The following is a 17,691-nucleotide window of genomic DNA, read 5'->3' on the forward strand; positions in this document are numbered from 1 at the left end:
ATCCCACTTGACAAATTTGGCAGCAGTTAAGCAACTTACCTAAGGTCACAAAGCTAGCAAGTGATGGAAGTGAAATTTGAATTCAGACAATGTGGCTACAGAGCCTAGGTTTTTTGTTTTGTTTTGTTTTTTTAATTTCTTATTAAAAAGTCTCAAATACAGCACATATTGTATACAATGTCTATTAACAAAATTAAGAAAATCTAATGATTTACCAAGGGGAACTGTCTATCTCCTCTCCTGAGCATTCTGAAACATCATGCATATTTATCTGAGATGCTATATAAGATGAAGGTGGAGGAGAATAAAATAATAAAATAGGAAAAACCTATTTTATTAAATCAAAGATGCCACTGATTGAAAACATACCATTATTTTACATGCCACTCACCAAAAAATTCTGCCAAATATAATACAATGTTATTTTAAAACGTATCTTAAATAAAAAGTGAACAAAGGTATAATTATGTCAATGAGCTACAGTCATTTATCAAGGAAACGTCAATATACAGCTGCTTAATAGATGAAACCATGTAAAACAAAAATATTATTTCTTCTAATCTGCTATATCATTCTAGGAGTCTACATACATAGGAGAAATTAAAGATTTGAAAACAACCTAAGACTCGGGCTTAAACTGAGATTGTAGAGAATTTTAAAAACTATATGAAAAATTGGTTTACCAACCATATGCCTAGATTAGCTGGGGCTTCCATAACAAAGTATCATACAACGCATGACTTAAAGAAGAGAAATTTAATTTTGTCACAGTTCTGGAGGCTGGAAGTCCAAGACCAAGTCACCAGCAGGTTTGGTTTCTACTGATGCCTCTCTCCTTGGTTTGCGGCCAGCTGTCTTTTCATGGTATCCTCATACGGCCTTTTCTCTGTGTCTGTCTTTCTGGTGTCTCTCTCTCTCTCTTCTTCTGGACACCAATCATATGGGATTAATGCCCCACTTTTAAGAATCTCATTTAATCTTAATAATCTCGCTAAGGGCCCTATCTCCAAATACAGTCATGCTGGAGGTTAGGACTTGGTTGAGTGGGAGGAGACAAAATTCGGTCTCTAACAATATACAAGAGCTGATCTTAGTGGAACCCATTCCTAGAATGCAAAACACCATTGCTGTTACAGGAAGCTACTGCTGAGGTAAGAGTATTCAGTATAGTCATTTCTATGTTAGGAGCAACAACTCAAACAAAACCACCGTAATAGCTCTTCATGTGAGACTAAAATAAATTATCCTGGGATTTTAAAAAATTGTTTAAAGCTCAAAAAAAGTGCCCTTATTTCTGGTTCTTGCTATATTCTCACAGAATCAATTCACGTTTTATATTACAATGGCAAATACTGCTTTCAGGGAATTTTTGCACATTATTCTCTATATTACTTAAGGGTAAGAATCACCATTTACCTTTGACTCACTAGCACCTCACAAAGTGCCTGGCATGTAGTAGCTACTAAATAAATAAATATCCGAAGGGGAAAACTGGAGAAAGAGAAGAAGAAAGAATTTGTCAATTTAGATACAGCACTCTTAACTCTTACCAGCTTTTAGTAGATACTCTGCAGATTACTTGAACCAAAGTGCTTAACATTCAGAGAAGGTATAAAGATACAGCAAATTTAAGGTCTAACACACACCTCAGCAAGTTCTTAGTTTCATGTTACAACTCACTGAAGTAGAAAGAAAATCTTATAAACAAAATGTCAGCTCCCCCTGAATGAGCATTTAAATATTATTTGAAAGCAGAAAACAGACACAGTTTAGAAAGACTTTTCAAAGCTTAGGGGGTCTATTTAACTGCCAGTAAGTCTACTAGTTCAAAAGCTAGTTTTTGAAGCCTGTTAATTCTACTGTTTCAACAAGAAACTTTTACAAAATTTTAACGGCTTTGTCCCCCAAAGGGCCTTCATAAACACATATAATGCCTCCTCTAAACCCCTAGATATTCAGAAACCTTCCACTAAATAAGCTGTCAGCTCATTCAGGGTTTATCATTTGAATGTCTCCACTCTACAAGGGGAAAAGTGGAAGCACAGAGTAGGCCCGAGATAGGTGAAAAGAAATATTCTTAATGGCTACCTGCTATTTTTCATCTGTCAAGGAGTATCAGAATGTATATACAAACCAAAAATAAAGCAGTATCTAAATATTTGGCTGAGGGGCATCTGGGTGTCTTAGTTGGTTCAGCATCCAACTCTTGGTTTAGGCTCAGGTCATGATCTCACCACGGTGAGAGTGAGCCCTGGGTCAAGCTCCCTGCTGCTTGAAGATTCTCTCCCTCTCCTCCGCCCCTACCCCCCAGACACTGGCACGCTTGCAGTAGCTCATGGGCACTTAAAATAAATGTTTAGTTGGGGTCTTAACCATAATAGATACATGAACAAAAGTAGACTACTTTTAGTTTATTATTTGTGTTCATGCTTCTCCATAAATTTAGACAAGTATGAAAGCAAATAGTAATAACGCCACTTTGACTTGACACATCTGAATCAATGAACATTAACACACAATAGTTATTTAGAAAGGAAAACATTCCTTCAGTACCGATGTGCTTATTATGAGGTTTCTTGTCTTTGTAACTGAAATTTAAGATTTGTTTAAATTGCCAAAATCCCATATCATTGAGTTTTAGTTTATTTTAAAAGGATCCAAAGTTCTTGATCTCGTATGTCAGAAGAACTGAACAAGACTTCTCTAATGACAGAGAAAACAAAAATGCCTACAGAAAATGGTACGTTCATTTTGTCTTAATTCTGACATTTACTGAAAAATGTTCTTGTACAGCGTACTTTTCAAAGCCTTTCAAAGAATGATAATAATATGCTTTTCCTATTACATAGTTCAGATCAAATTATATGCCTAACAATTACAAACATGAAGTACTCATTTACATACCTTCTTTCGGGGCTCAGAACACATTTCCTATTGACCAAATCACTTAATGCGAAAGATTTAAATAAAACATTAGGTAACAAAAATTCCATTTCATCTTAGTTGTTTTCCTATTCTCTTTATCAAAATACTTTCTGAGCCATATCCTTAAATATCAGTATCCTCATTATCCCAACTATAGTGTTGCTTTGTAAAATTTGAAGGCCCATGGAGCCAATTCAAGGTTGATCTGGTTGTAGCAATTCAAACAGCTCTTTTCAGTAGCAAGCCCAGTATCTCAGAGCTGCAGTCAGGTTCTGCTAGCAGGTACCCTTAAACTGACTGGTCTCTCTAACTCCTGAGTCCCAGTGTCCTCGACCATAAAAGGGACCCTTTTATATAACCACATTTAGTGATGTTCAAATGAAATCATGCTTATTAAAACACTTCATAAAATGTTACTTGTTACACAATCTAGTGGATACCTCATTCCTTCAAATATTTACATGCAGGGCATTGTGTTAGCAATGGGGACTGAGAAATAAACAAAACAGAAAGAACCCCTCTCTTCATGGAACTGAGATTCTAGCTGTGGAAATAATTAATATATTTAATCTCAGTTTCCTCCCACTAAAAGTGACAATGAAGAAATGATAAAAAGATACTAGCACATAATGACAAAAAAAGTGAGGCAACAAAATGAGAGATGACCGCTAAAATCCTGGACCACAGAAAGCAGATGGGCAACTGCTGATTTAGTAGAGCAGATAAAGCTGAGATCTACATATCAATTAAAAAAAGAAAAGTATACCAAGGAATTGAAGAAAAGGCTTAGGAACTGTAAGTACTAAAGGCCTTTAGTACTTGCCCCTAAGGCAAGAGGGTGGGGGATTGGGCAAAAAAAGGAGGAATACTGAAAATCCTGCCTAAAAGAAAGTTAGGACAACTTACTCCCTACCCTCCTCAGTCAACTATCTTCTCTCCAACAGAGGGAGGTTTACTCTCTACAAATACTGAACCAAAGAATGCTAGGACTCAGACCTTATAGTAACAGTCAAGGGTGGAGGTAGGGAATGAATCACACTGAAACCAGGAATGAACATCTGTATGTATAAAATAGTCATTTTTTTTAATAGTGTCATTAAAAAAAAAAAAGTGTCCTTTTTAGTCCCCTTTCACCACATGGATCTCAAAACATCAAAATGAAAAAAGTATAAGTACTCCCCATAATTTCAGACTTCTCCAACTTACTAAATACAGTATTTATAATTATGCTTCTTGTTCACCAAAAAGCCATATTTCACTATCAAAATAATATTTTTATTATGTTCAAGTTTATATAGAAAGAGAACATAAGGAATCATTTTTAGAGATTAGAAAAACACTCTGTCAGGGATGCTTTAGGCAATGAGTAAAAAGGTAATCTACTCAATCTTAAATAGCACACAAATGGTTATACAGTTATTTTAACGTACGTTAGAAAAAAATATTGCTAGTATAAAATTCACAGATATTATTGCTTAGTCAAGGCTAAATTTAAAAAAATATTACTGTAGGTATTAACAAGACACTTTGCAGAAATAAGAGCAGTATGTAAATATCTAAAGGTTGAGGCACACTACTGTAGACGCAGTGACTAAACTGGCTGGTGTAGTTAAGACCAGATAAAATTCCTTCAAACTCCAAGGATTTCTTAATTATGATTCTAAAAACATTTTTAATAGGGGCGCCTGGCTGGCTCAGTCCGTAGAACATGCGACTCTTGATCTCAGTGTTGTAAGTTCGAGCCCCATGTGTAGATTACTTAAAAAATAAAAGGATCTAATGTTAGACAAAATTTATTCTTTGAACTACAGTAATTTAAAATTTTGAAAACAGGGCACCTGGGTGGCTCAATTAGTTAACCGTCTGCCTACAGCTCAGATCCTGATCCCGGGGTCCTGAGATCGAGTCCTAACCAGGCTCCCTACTCAGCAAGGAGTCTGCTTCTCCCTCTCCCTCTGCCCCTTCCCCCTTCATGCTCTCTCTTGCTCTCTCAAATAAACTCTTTATTTTGAAAACAAAATAATAATGAATAAACAAGGAAGCACTTAAAAAAGGTAGAGGAGAATTAGAAGTTATATTAATAGGGACTACCATTTACTGAGGTTCTATTATATATATTGAGTCAGACAACAGAAACAAGCAGTCTTTACAAAACTTCCATTAACAGGTTAAAAATCTAAAACTCAGAGATGAAATAATATAGCTGTGATCCCCGTGGGGGTAAGGTGAAGGGGAAAAAGTTGAGACATAAGGGAAAACATTATTTGATAACCAACTAAGCATCACAATTAAATTCTCATTATAGTTTTCTAACATTCCTAACAACCAAAAATACTTATGAAAATCCATACAGTAAATGACCAAAGACTAGTTGGCAAACAAAATGGTCAATAAATTAGATTTACTACAATTAACATTCCAAGGAGATATTATCCCCAGAAAAACCTTCAATTTGATAGAATAGATTCATCATGTTTGTCTTATTGTAGCTGAGGATTTAATTACATTGCTGGTTCAGCCAATGAAGAGTCATAGCAAAAAGAATGCTCAAAACTTAAATGGTCACATATCTACTTTTCAATTAAACAAAGTCAAAAGTTACTGAGCAGCCCAACAACTTGGCCATATGCTTTATATTTCTATGACCTGTATCCTTAAAATGTCAAAGGACGTTTAGCAGTTAAATTCAGTTTTCAGAAATCCTCCCATATTTGCATTATCATAAAAAGTAGTAATTTTGTGAAACTGAAGGGAGACTCTGCTATTCATGCTTTTAAAATGTGCTTTTAATTTTTCTGACTACTAAAGGCTATAATAATGTCACTTGGAAAACAGAAGGCTGAGTGAGCATCTGAGGGTAAAAAGGAATGTTTTCACAGGCACAGTTGGTAAATACCACTGGCTCTATCTAGATGAACATTCTTCCCTAACTGGAAGCCAATCACAATTTAACTTGAAAAATCTTGTTACATAGAGCAATGGGAGATCGTATTATCTCAATTATCCCTTCAACTAAAACACAAGAGGTTCAACTAATATTTTTTTTTCCAACTAATACTTTAAACATTATCTACATCCTTTCCCTTTTACGGTGTTTCCAGCAAGCCCATACCCAGAGTTAAGACTTAGCTAAACTAGTCAAAAGCTGATTTTTATACTCCATGCTTTCCATTTAGATTGTGCAAACATCAATTTGCAAGTTACAATACAAGTGCTCGGGAAGAACTTGCAACCCCTAATTCAAAGCTTTAATGTCACAATAATCATTCATTGTATGCTACACAGCAATATTCAGCACAGCTGAACAAGGCCAGTATGATGGGAAGAAATAATTCTATGCAATTCTAGAGTAATAAATCTGCAATTAGTAAATCTAATTGGATACTAGAGTAAATGATCTTGAACAGAAAGAACTAGGTGTCCAGGAGATGCATGAAGTATAGTCATATGAAATACACATTTTAAAAATTAAGTAAAATATTACATTTCTGAAATTTAAAGTATTTTCTTTCTTCTGACTTAAATTTTTACTCTGCGTGACTGAAGAGCCAATACACTGTAAACATGAATTCGAAAACACCCGGTTAAGTAAGTATAAACATGGACGATCACAAAGAAAAGCATATTACAACCAAAAGAAAAAGAACTGCTTAAAGAAATTACGGAACACAATTTGCATTTGCAGCTTCCCCTGAATCCTCAATCCCGTATTTTATTCTTCTATATCTTGGTTTAATCTCTCTGTATTGAGAGATGCTCCATGTGGTACCTCAGCTTCCATCCAGCCAGAGGGTCAGGCTATTGTCACCTCAGGCTGGACTAGCAAAACAAAGACTCCAGTAACAATAAGAAAATCGAGGAAGAAAAGAATAGTCCCAAGGCTTAAATTCTTTGGTCCCTTCCACAGCAGATTTCTACACCACTGTTCATATTGTAAAACACTAGAAAGGACCGATATGATCAGTATTTAAGATTTATGCTATAGGGGCGCCCGCATGGCTCAGTCGGTTAAGCGGTTAAGCGTCTGCTTTTGGCGCAGGTACTGATTCCAAGGTCCCTGCTCAGGGGGGAGCCTGCTGCTCCCCTTGCTTGTGCTCTGTCATAGAATAAAAAATCTCTAAAAAAAAATTATAATAAAATAAATGCTATAAAAGGAAAGAAAAGGAAGCACTCTGCGTCATTCAACTGAGGAATGAACAAACAGTAGTATACATGTATACAAACAAAATATACGTGTGTGTGTGTGTGTACACACACCTACAGCCTTAATAGGGAAATTCTGACACATGCTACAACATGGATGAGCCTTAAGACATATGCTAAATGAAATAAGCTAGTAACGAAAGGACAAATACAGTCTTCTTCCACTTCTGTGAGGTACCTAAAGAAGTCAAACTCATAAACAGAAAGTATGGGGAATAACTGTCAAAGTTTCAGTTTGGGAAGATGATGATAAAGTGGCTGCACAACCATGTGAACATATTTAATGTCACTGAACTGTACATTTTAAGATAGAATGGTAAACTTTATGGTATGTATATTCTATCCAAGAATAAAAAAGGTAAAGGGAAGATAAAAACAATTAAGCTCGCACTGCAAAGACCCTAAAGACTTTCAAAAGCACAGTGGAGTTTAAATATTTAACTGCCTGAGTAATACAGGATATTCTTTGGCTAGATGCACCTTGTAATACAGACTACAACCTGATGAATGTGAGGATTTGAGCGGATAAATGAAAGGCTTTCAATACAAGTCACTTAAATCTTTCATATGGAACAAGCTTCAGATTTGTGATTCTATGGAGAATGTCATTTCAAAAGCTCTTTGGAAAGAGTTCAATAATAAAATAAGATAAAAATATGGACCATCATGCACTTACTTATTTTCCGACCTCTATATTAACCTTTTCCTGAAATGTATTTACAAAGAATGCATATTCTGCAGTAAATCTTTTCATCAATCACCATGTGAAAACCTTTGGCAGGGACACTGTGCATTCCTGGGAGGATTTAAATGAGTTTGTATGAGACTGAAACCTGGCTTAAAAGCAAAGAATTGGATTTAGAATTTGACAAAGAGTTTCTTTTCTAAAGAACTTAAAATGTTCTATCATGAGTTTTCATATTTATGTTCTCCATCATTAGCAAAGAAATAAAATAACACAGAATTTCAATTAAAATTTCTACACATTACTGTGCTGACTTTACCTGTTTATACTATCGTCCTGTATTTGAAATGACATTGCTATTTTTAGCAAAAAAGGAATAAATTAAAAATTCCAATAACAGGAAATCCTATTTCAAATCCGTCATTTAAAAACTCTTAACCAAAAAAATAAATAAATAAATAAATAAAAAATAAAAACTCTTAACCCATCTACTTTTGAACTAGTTCTCTACTAGAAAGCAGGATGATTTTTTTAAATGATGCAATTTAATCTCCTTAAACATTTCATGTGAATTGATGTTTACTGCTTATTAAAAATAAATCCACTCTATCTTTTATTTCAAACTCTTAGGGTTTTTCTTAACATTCATTTGACAAATTATGTTAACTGTAAACAACAGACACTCATTTAATTCTGCAACATTTAGTTTACACCTAAACACTGAAATGGCTCCTTATTCCTGGTGTGGTAAATTACAGAAAATCAAGTACCACTACAGGTGCTATCTGAATGATACAAAATCTCCCTAGAAGAGCCAAATTGTCAGATCAGCTTAATTTAAGTACTCAAACATGTTAAAACAGCTGCTGTAAACCCAAGAGAACAAGATGAAAAGATTAACAAAAATGAACTGACAGTCCTTGAAGAATAGAAAGGGGGAAAACCAAAAGATCCTTGTGAAGAACAGTCCAGTCCTATGACTCAGGGAAACAGCATCCTATTGGCACAATAACAGAGTTTAGAAAAATGGATGAAAAGTCTACCCAAAAAGGCATCACCCACCATTTTCATAAATACTGTTTGCTTAAGCCTGACTGCATTTAAAACTCACCTTAATTATAAATAATATTCTCCTAAAGCACTAGCAAAGTGTGGGAGTCGGGAAGAAGACGTGGACTGAGCCATCGGTCATAAGATACGATCAAATACAGAAACAGTACTCATAAGGCAGGCTCTGAGCTCGATATATTAAAAAGGGGGGGGAGGGGACATGCTCCGGTGTAACAGACGAAGCTTTGCATCAACTATAAGACTACGACCCAAATGAGAGCACCCTTGTCCCTCAGCACAAAAGCAAGGTGTTTCTCCTTCCCATCAATCTACTGACCTAGGACGGCTCTGGTCACATCACATGCACTTTGTTTTCCCTCAACGTGGAAAATGCTCAAAAAGCCCAATTTTAATGGTGCTTTATGACCTCACTGAAGGGGCAGCTATGGCTTGGGTACTGGAGGCTGCTGGCACCTCGCCACCCTCTTCTTTTTGGTGACCATCAAGGAATCCTTCATCTTGGGAAGCAGCTCTCCCGTAGCTGAGGAAGAAACTGAGGAAGTTGAAAGAAGTTCATTTGTTTTTATTAAAGTCACTTAATGTCTCTGTTAGTTTTCCAAAGAATTTAAACTGCTAAAAATGTAGCATCTCAGGCCTTGCCCCAGATTCTTCTAACAAAATCTGCATTTTACAAAAGCCTCGGGTAATGTGTAAGCATATTAAAGTCTGAGATGTTTCGGGCTAAAAGGGCCACACTTGCCAACCCGACATCCCCAATTAGCCCAGGCTTAATAAACACATCATCACTCTCCAAACATTTTTAAACTTTAAGATGGAAGTGTCAGGGGCACCCAGGTGGCTCAATGGTTGGAGTGTCTGCCTTTGGCTCAGGTCATGATCCCCGGGTCCTGGGATCGAGTCCCGCATCAGGCTCCTCTCAGGGAGCCTCCTTCTCCTCTGTCTCTGCCTCTCTCTGTATGTCTCTCAAGAATAAAAAAAATAATAAAATAAATAAATAAAATAAAAATAAAAATAAAATAAAATAATAAAATAAAATAGAAGTGCAAAAGTAGCTCAAAATCTGAATATGAACAGTTTCTCCATTACCAGAGAAAAATGAGAGAGAACTTTAATGAAAGTGTAGGTTCTTATTCCTGGCTCTCCTTACAACCCTCTTGGGAGTGTTACAAAAATATTGATGCCCAAGATGCACATCACAGGATGAAATGCCAACCATCAGTCCCCCAGGGGACTGTAATATACAGCTAAAAAGGATAAATAAAAGAACTAGAATCTGACTCCTCACACTTCAGAGCACCTATCACCTGTGAAACTGTAAAAAAGCAGATGCCAATCCATTCTCTGGATTGAGGCCTGAAATACTGCATTCCCAAGAAGACTCAGAGAAGGAACAGCTCAGCCTCTGTCCATGTGGTCCAACAATGCAGGACCGGGTTGTCAAAAACAGAGGTTTTGCGTTTTTGCTCTCCTCATTCTCAACAGTCAAATGTGACTATGGATAATCTCCAAATTCAGAATATTCACGTAATGTGTCAGACATTGTTTTAGACAAACCACTACAAAAACTTAACAAGATACATAAAACTTCCTACCCTTGCGGAGTGGATCATCTGATACCTGAAAGAGATCAGCAATTAAAATAGTGCTGATGGAGATTCCTAACGCAGACCCTGGGATGGAGAGAGATTTCTTAAGTACCATAAGGCAGAGGTACCACGAGCATATCTGGGATGGAATTCCCCGCCCACGGGCACAGGACAGTACACGTGAAGGTCTCGAGGTGAGCAAGAGCACATCACATTTCAGGAACCCGGTGTTCACTAGGTCTGAAGTCCAGAACGTGAAGGATAGAGAATCTGACAGACGAGATCGAAGGGGCAGATGGAGCAAAGGCCAAAACATCAAGTCTTATAAACGAAGAGTCTGGAATTTTCCTAACTCTTTTTCCAATGGGAAAACAATATGACCAGATTGGTGCTTTGAAATCCAGCTCTCGTTACAGGACGGAGAACAGACTAGAGACAGATAAACTCCTGAGAAGCTACCACAGTGATCCAAATTAAGTGATACTGGTGGTTTGCACTACTGCAGTAGTAACGGGGATGGGAAAAAAGTAGGTGAATCTGAGCAATATCCAGGAACTAAAGCTGACAACATATAGTGAATGAACAGATGTGACTTGGAGGTGGAGCAAGAAAGTATGGAAGATAATCACGTGGATTCTGAGCATTCACATCAATATCTTGGAAAAATGTGATGCTCTTACTACTCACAAGTTAGAGAACACATGAACAATAAAGCTCAGCAGGAACAGATTATAAATTTTTAGGGAAAAAGGCAGAAATATTCAGTAGGCAGCCTGGCATACAAATCTCAGGCTCAAGAGGAAAAAAGACACTGAAAGTACAGCCATAAATTAATAGTGATGACATCTATTTCTGGCCAAGCTGGAGTAATAGGGACCAGATTTACCTTTCTGTCTGAAAAAACAACAACAAAAACCAGATCAAACATACGAAATAATGGTTTTCAGACAATGAACATAAGGCTGCACACAATCATGACCCCTGAGAAAGAACTACCAAAGTAAGCTCCACAGTTACTGCTTTGTTCCCAGACGAAAGCGGGTGAAGCCCAGCAAGCTCCCAGAACCGAAGGAATGGATGTGGGAGTCCTGGAAGACCGAGGTGGCTAGAAGTTGCAGGGCAGACTCTAAATCTAATCCCCTCTCTGGATTTAAGCTAAATATTGATCAGTGCATGCGCATGAGGAAGCACCCCCAAAGCTGGGGAGAGAATCGTCTGTGAGGCTTAGTGGGAACAAATCTAAACACAGCTGAAACAGGCAACATCACCGCCACCGTGCCGAAGGAAGCTAGATTCAAAAGAATACATACCGTATGATTATAGGCATATAAAATTCTAGAAAATGCCAAGTAATCTATTGTTTCAGAAAACAGATCACTGGTTGCCTTGGATAGGGCAAAAATTACAAAGGGGTAATGGATAAACTTTTGAGAGCAATGGATGGTTCAATTATCTTAATTGTAGTGATGGTTTCATGGGTGTATACAAATGTCAAAACTTGTATATCACGCACTTCAAATATGTGGTTTACACTGTGTTTATCACATCTCAATAGAATTTTTTTAAACTATCAGCAGGGCAGCCCGGGTGGCTCAGCGGTTTAGCGCCGCCTTCAGCCCAGGGCATGATCCTGGGAGACCCGGGGTCAAGTCCCACCCTCGGGCTCCCTGCAGGGAGCCTGCTTCTCCCTCTGCCTGTGTCTCTATCTCTCTCTCTGTGTCTCTCATGAACAAATAAATAAAATCTTAAAAATTAAAAAAAAAAACCTATCAGCATATATAGAATCTGAAGCTATGAGGGTAGCTGAGCTTGCTGAGCAATCACATATAGACTCAAAAGAAGATCTAAGATAGGACCACAAAGAATGCCAACATCTAAAGAAGTAATAGAGCAAAGTGTTTGTGAAGGAGTCTCCAAAGAATCAGAGGAGAAATCTGGAGAGTATGATATCTCTGAAGCAAAGGACAAAGAGTTTTCTCTCAGGGAGTCTCTTAAGGAAAGAGCAGTCTGTAACATGAAATGTAAGATAAGGCCTAAGAAAGGTTCAATGTGCAAAAGAGACGAAGATTATGAGGTAGGCAACATGGTTTAGGAGAAAGAGCACCAAGACATTCTTTATCCAATAATTTGTCAATTTAACAAGAAAGACTAAGAAACAGGGTGAAATTTTGTTTTAGGTTTGACAGTTCAGAAAGACCATGAATCCTAGGTGCCGACACTTTGTTACATCTGGCATTAGCACCCTCCTAATATACTATATGCAACATAAACAACAGCAATTAATTTTCCTTAATTGAGCCTTTAAAGGAAATTAAATCAGAATCAGGCTAAGAGTTATTATCCTCATTAAGCATGAGGAAAAATCCAACTTGGAGGTCTATCTTCTCATCTAAATTTAATAGGAAACTAAATACTTGAAATTCTTCCAGTTTTTCTTTTTTAATGAGTAATAGGGTTATTTATGTTCTTCCTATCAACCAACCAACCAAGCAGAACAGGACTGTTTTTGCCTCATGTTAAAATAAAAATTTATGTTTACATACAGATGCACATCATCAGTACGCATTAAAGTTAGTGAACACTCTTTAAAACAAATGCAGATTTATCTATGTTATATAACACTAAAATTCCAAGAGAATAAACCAGTCATCCTTCAAAGTAAATACCAGAAAGTGATTGTTTTATTGTTCCTTTTAAATGTTTATATTCAACTTACTAAATATCTCAAAATGAAAAAGTTATAAAATAGATTCTATGTTTCTTGACTCTTAACATATATACATATTATACATTATATATATATTATATATTTATATATATTTAATCTAAACTGAAGCTACAAATATCTGTACTACTTTTAGCAGGAGCAGTTTAGATATTGGATAAAATAAGCCAATACAGAAGGCCAAATACAGCCACAGACATTCACAAACATGGACAGGCTTTATTTGATCTTCTCATGAAAAACACTCTCCCTCATTTTAGCAGCATCATCTCCACCCGTACAGTAGTAATACATGACTGGAGAAAATCCACTAGTTCACATATTATCCAGACCAACTGATTGATCCCTAAATATGATTAGTGTCAAAAAAATCTTTTCATAGTAAATTTCATTTTACAACTATGCATATTTCTATCTGTGGTCACTTGGAACATTTATTGCATTCTTATGTAAGGGCAAGAGAAAAATAAGCTATAATCACTTGAGACTACATGTTAATTAAAAATTTTATCATTGGGGATCCCTGGGTGCCTCAGTGGTTTAGCACCACCTTTGGCCCAGGGCATGATCCTGGAGACCCGGGTTCGAGTGCCACATCGGGCTCCCTGCATGGAGCCTGCTTCTCCCTCTGCCTGTGTCCCTGCCCCTCTCTCTCTCTCTCTCTCTCTCTCATGGATAAATAAATAAAATCTTTACAAAATAAAAGGCAGTAAAAGCAAATGTTACTACAAAGTCAAAGATGCAAGTACCTGGGAGCTCTGCAACCACCTACAATGAGCAGCCAGAGTCTCTGCTGATTTACCCTGGTCAGGAGCAGCAAGGGAGGGAAGCGAGGGAAATAGGAACAGCACAGTAAAGGGCTTTCCCCTAAGGTAAACTTCGAAGTGACATGGCCAGGAATCTGGTTCTTTCCTGATCAGCTAAGAACATGTTATGAGGCAGAGAATGAAGGTACATAGTTATCAGGTACCACAAGACAGAACCTGCAGCAGCAGAAGTGCCAAGAGAAGGCACTGGGAACCACAGAAAGAGAGGAGAACGATGGAAAGCAAAGATTTAAAAAAAAAAAAACCCTCCTGAGGATAACCCCCTTGCACACACACTAACCACCACCATCACCTCCCTTTCCTGCCACAGGCTTTCAGAAAGGCCCAAACCAAAGGTTCTCAAGCTCTAGCCCCTAACAGTGTCCACGGAGCTTGCTGAAACAAGAGGCCCAGAGCGAAGCACAAGAATTTTAATTTCTAACAAGGGTGTTAGAAATTTTAACATTTGATGAAGCTGCCAGACCCAGAACCAGAGTTTAAGTATTGCTCTCTACTTACCTTTTTTAACACTTATCCTAGTCATCACCCTTTAATATATTTATAATATATTTATAATATACAATATAATAATATTTTTAATATTTATCTGTTATCTGGGAAGGGAAAGACTGTTCAATCCATCACTGTATGGCTATCACCCAGCACAATGGGTGATATTATCATAGTCTCCAAATATTATTCAAGGCATAAAGACCAAGGGGAAAAACCTGGAATGCATATAGAACAGAAGTAAATAGGCGGGGGGTGGGGGAGATTCACCAGAAAGAGAATTAAAAGTACAAAGATGTACAGAACAAAAGCACAATAAATTTACAAGAACTTACAATAAGAATTGCCCAAGTCTTAATGAGAACGGCAGCAACTGTACAGTAATTTCCCAGACAGGTCATAAGCTAGAGAAAGGTGTGTGACAATGAAATAGAAGTAAAGGAAGAAAAATCAGAGTATTTGGTATCATGAAAAAGATGATTTTTAAAAAGGAAATAGTGGTAAATGACATTCAGGTGGAGAAGAGGATCTGTTATGGGCCTACTGCTGTTAGATAGCTAAGATCCTAATCACCATCACAATGGCAAGAATTCATGAAGGACCTATGAGTCAGATACTACATTAAGCAGTTACTTTTAATCAACCACTTTAGATGCTGTTCTCTACCTTTTACAGATAAGGAAACTAGACCGTATTTGATGAAACCATTTGCCTTTAGAGTCAGAAGGACCTAGACCTGAGTCCCTAGAATAACCTTGAGCAAATATTTTAGCCTTTTAACCTCTTCCTGAACTGTTATTCTTTCCATTAAGTCAGTTTTTTGTTACAGTTGCTTTGTTTTATTTTTAACTTAGCATTTAATGAGTACCCTGTGTGCTCAATAACGAGGTGGTGAGAGCACCAAAGTGTAAACCCAATGAACTGAATGCTGCCTGGGTCTAAATTCCAGACAAAGCCAATTTCTTCATTTATAAAATGGATATAATAATAAGACCACCAGCCACACAGGGCTCAGAAGAGTGTCTAGCAATAAAACCTAGCATCTATTATCATTAGCATCATTGCCGTTATTACTATTAATCCATATTATCAACACAGAGATGAATGTTAGTCCTAGCCAAAAGAGAATAGGACCTAGGATCTATAATGAACTATATCTATTAAAGTATTTGTTGAATTTGGTTATTTTATCTATATTCAAAGTGCTGAGGTTTTTTTTAAGATTTTTATTTATTCATTTGACAGAGACAGAGAGAGAACACAAGCAAAGGAAGCAGCAGGTAGTAGGAGATGGAGAAGCAGGCTCCTCCCTGAGCAGGGAGCCCAATGAGGGGCTGGATTCTAGCTAGGACTCTGGCATCATGACCCTGGCGGAAGGCAGACACCCAACAGCCTGAGCAATCCAGGTGCCTCGCTACTAAGTTATTTAAGTTACAGTTTACAAACTTTAGAGAATGGAGTCTTCTCATTTATAGGAAAAGATTTTGTGTATGTGACGGCAGGTGGCGGGGAGGCCACTGTGTAACAAAATGAACCTCTAAGTAAGAAGAGAGAGGTAGTATAAAAGAAAAAAAAAAGAAGACAACATCTCGTTATGTCCGAAACTAATAAAAATATAGGCCCTCTAGATATACTTGATTTGATCTATTTCTACTTTCTTGGAAGCTGTATATCTCGGTTTAGGATACATACAACCTTCCTAGAAATACACCATGAAATCCTGCTATGTAGAGGCACAATACATGCATGATCTATTCTTATAGCACCAACTGCATTCAAAGATGCAGGAGGCGGGGTGGTAGGTAGAGGAGAGGAGAGGAGAGCTCAAAGAACTGGGCAACCATACCAGCACGACTCGGGCCACTTGAAATACACAGAACAGTATTCTCACCTGCCGAGGAGTCATTTGGTGGCAGTTTGAGAAGCACTGGTTTCTATAACAAACCTGTCAGCAGTACAATATTAGATATTTTTCTACAATTACCAAAAATGAGGTCAATAGGATCAAATCAGATAATGCATGTACATCTTCTTCAAACTGTCAAGACCTACCTATGTAAATTAGTATTCATGTCCTCTTCATTTTTAAAAAATTATGATTTTTTTGAGGTATCAAAAAAAGGCCTCAATGTAACAAATACCTATTTTTCTCTCCAGTCATATTTATAATTGACATTTATAGATGATTCCCTACCACTGTATTTTTAGAATACCTATGCAAACTGCTATCATCAAGCCATTTAAAGATAACAGATCTGTGTTAATCTTTTTTTTTTAAAGAATTGAGTTATTTATCTGAAAGCACACATGTGCACATGAGTGGAAGGGCAAAGACAGACGGAGCAAAAATCTCAAGTGGACTCCAAGCTGAGGAGGGGGGAAGCCCAACCTGGGGCTCAATCTCAGGCCCTGGGATCATGACCTGAGCCGAAATCAAGAGTCAGGCCAGTCGGTTAGACTGTGTCACCCAGGTGCCCCTGTGTTAATCTTTTCATAAAATTACATGATTCACTATCTAGGTTCACCTCTTTACTCCTGTACAAAGTTTTTTCAACTACTGTGACTAATACCAGAATATTAAAAGTTAGATGTTTCTATTGTGATTTTCCCCATTCCCAGATCTGTGCTGTCCAATGGAAATAAATTATAAGCCACAGATTGTCACTGTAAATATTCTAATAGCCATATTAAAACAAGTCAAAAGAAACAGGTAAAATTAATTTTGTTAATATATTGTATTTCATCCAATAGACCAAAAGTTTAATTTTAATATGTAATTCATACAAAGTTTAGTATCTTAATGTTTCACAATTTTATATTAGTATTTTTTCAAATAAAGTCTTCAAAATCCAGTTTATATTTTATTCTTTTTCCCAGTGTGTATTTTACACTTACAGCACATCTCAACTCAGACTAGTCAGGTGCTGAGCAGCCACCTGTAACAGTGGCTATCATACTAGATACAGAAACCCCACAGGGCGACACAAACAAGTTTCACTGACCCGAACACTACAAATTCCTGACATTCGTGCCTATCTAAACTGCTAAAGAAATTAAGAGAGAAAACTTTTACTCCATCTCCTTTTATTGTATATCAGAGTAAAACTGAAATTGAATGCAAAATAAGATGTAATTCAACAAAATAAATATAAAAAGTATAAACCTCTGCACTAGCAAAGT

The 17,691-nt window shown here is 37.0% G+C and overlaps 1 protein-coding gene across 2 annotated transcripts in view; it reads right to left on the bottom strand.

Annotated features, from left to right (window-relative positions):
* The window catches only part of PAWR (pro-apoptotic WT1 regulator), a 101,597-nt gene that overhangs the window by 52,322 nt on the left and 31,584 nt on the right, over positions 1-17,691 (bottom strand). The gene's annotated exons all lie outside the window — the stretch shown is intronic.

The sequence above is a fragment of the Canis lupus genome, chromosome 13, assembly GCF_048164855.1.
Source record: "Canis lupus baileyi chromosome 13, mCanLup2.hap1, whole genome shotgun sequence".
NCBI lineage: Eukaryota > Metazoa > Chordata > Mammalia > Carnivora > Canidae > Canis > Canis lupus.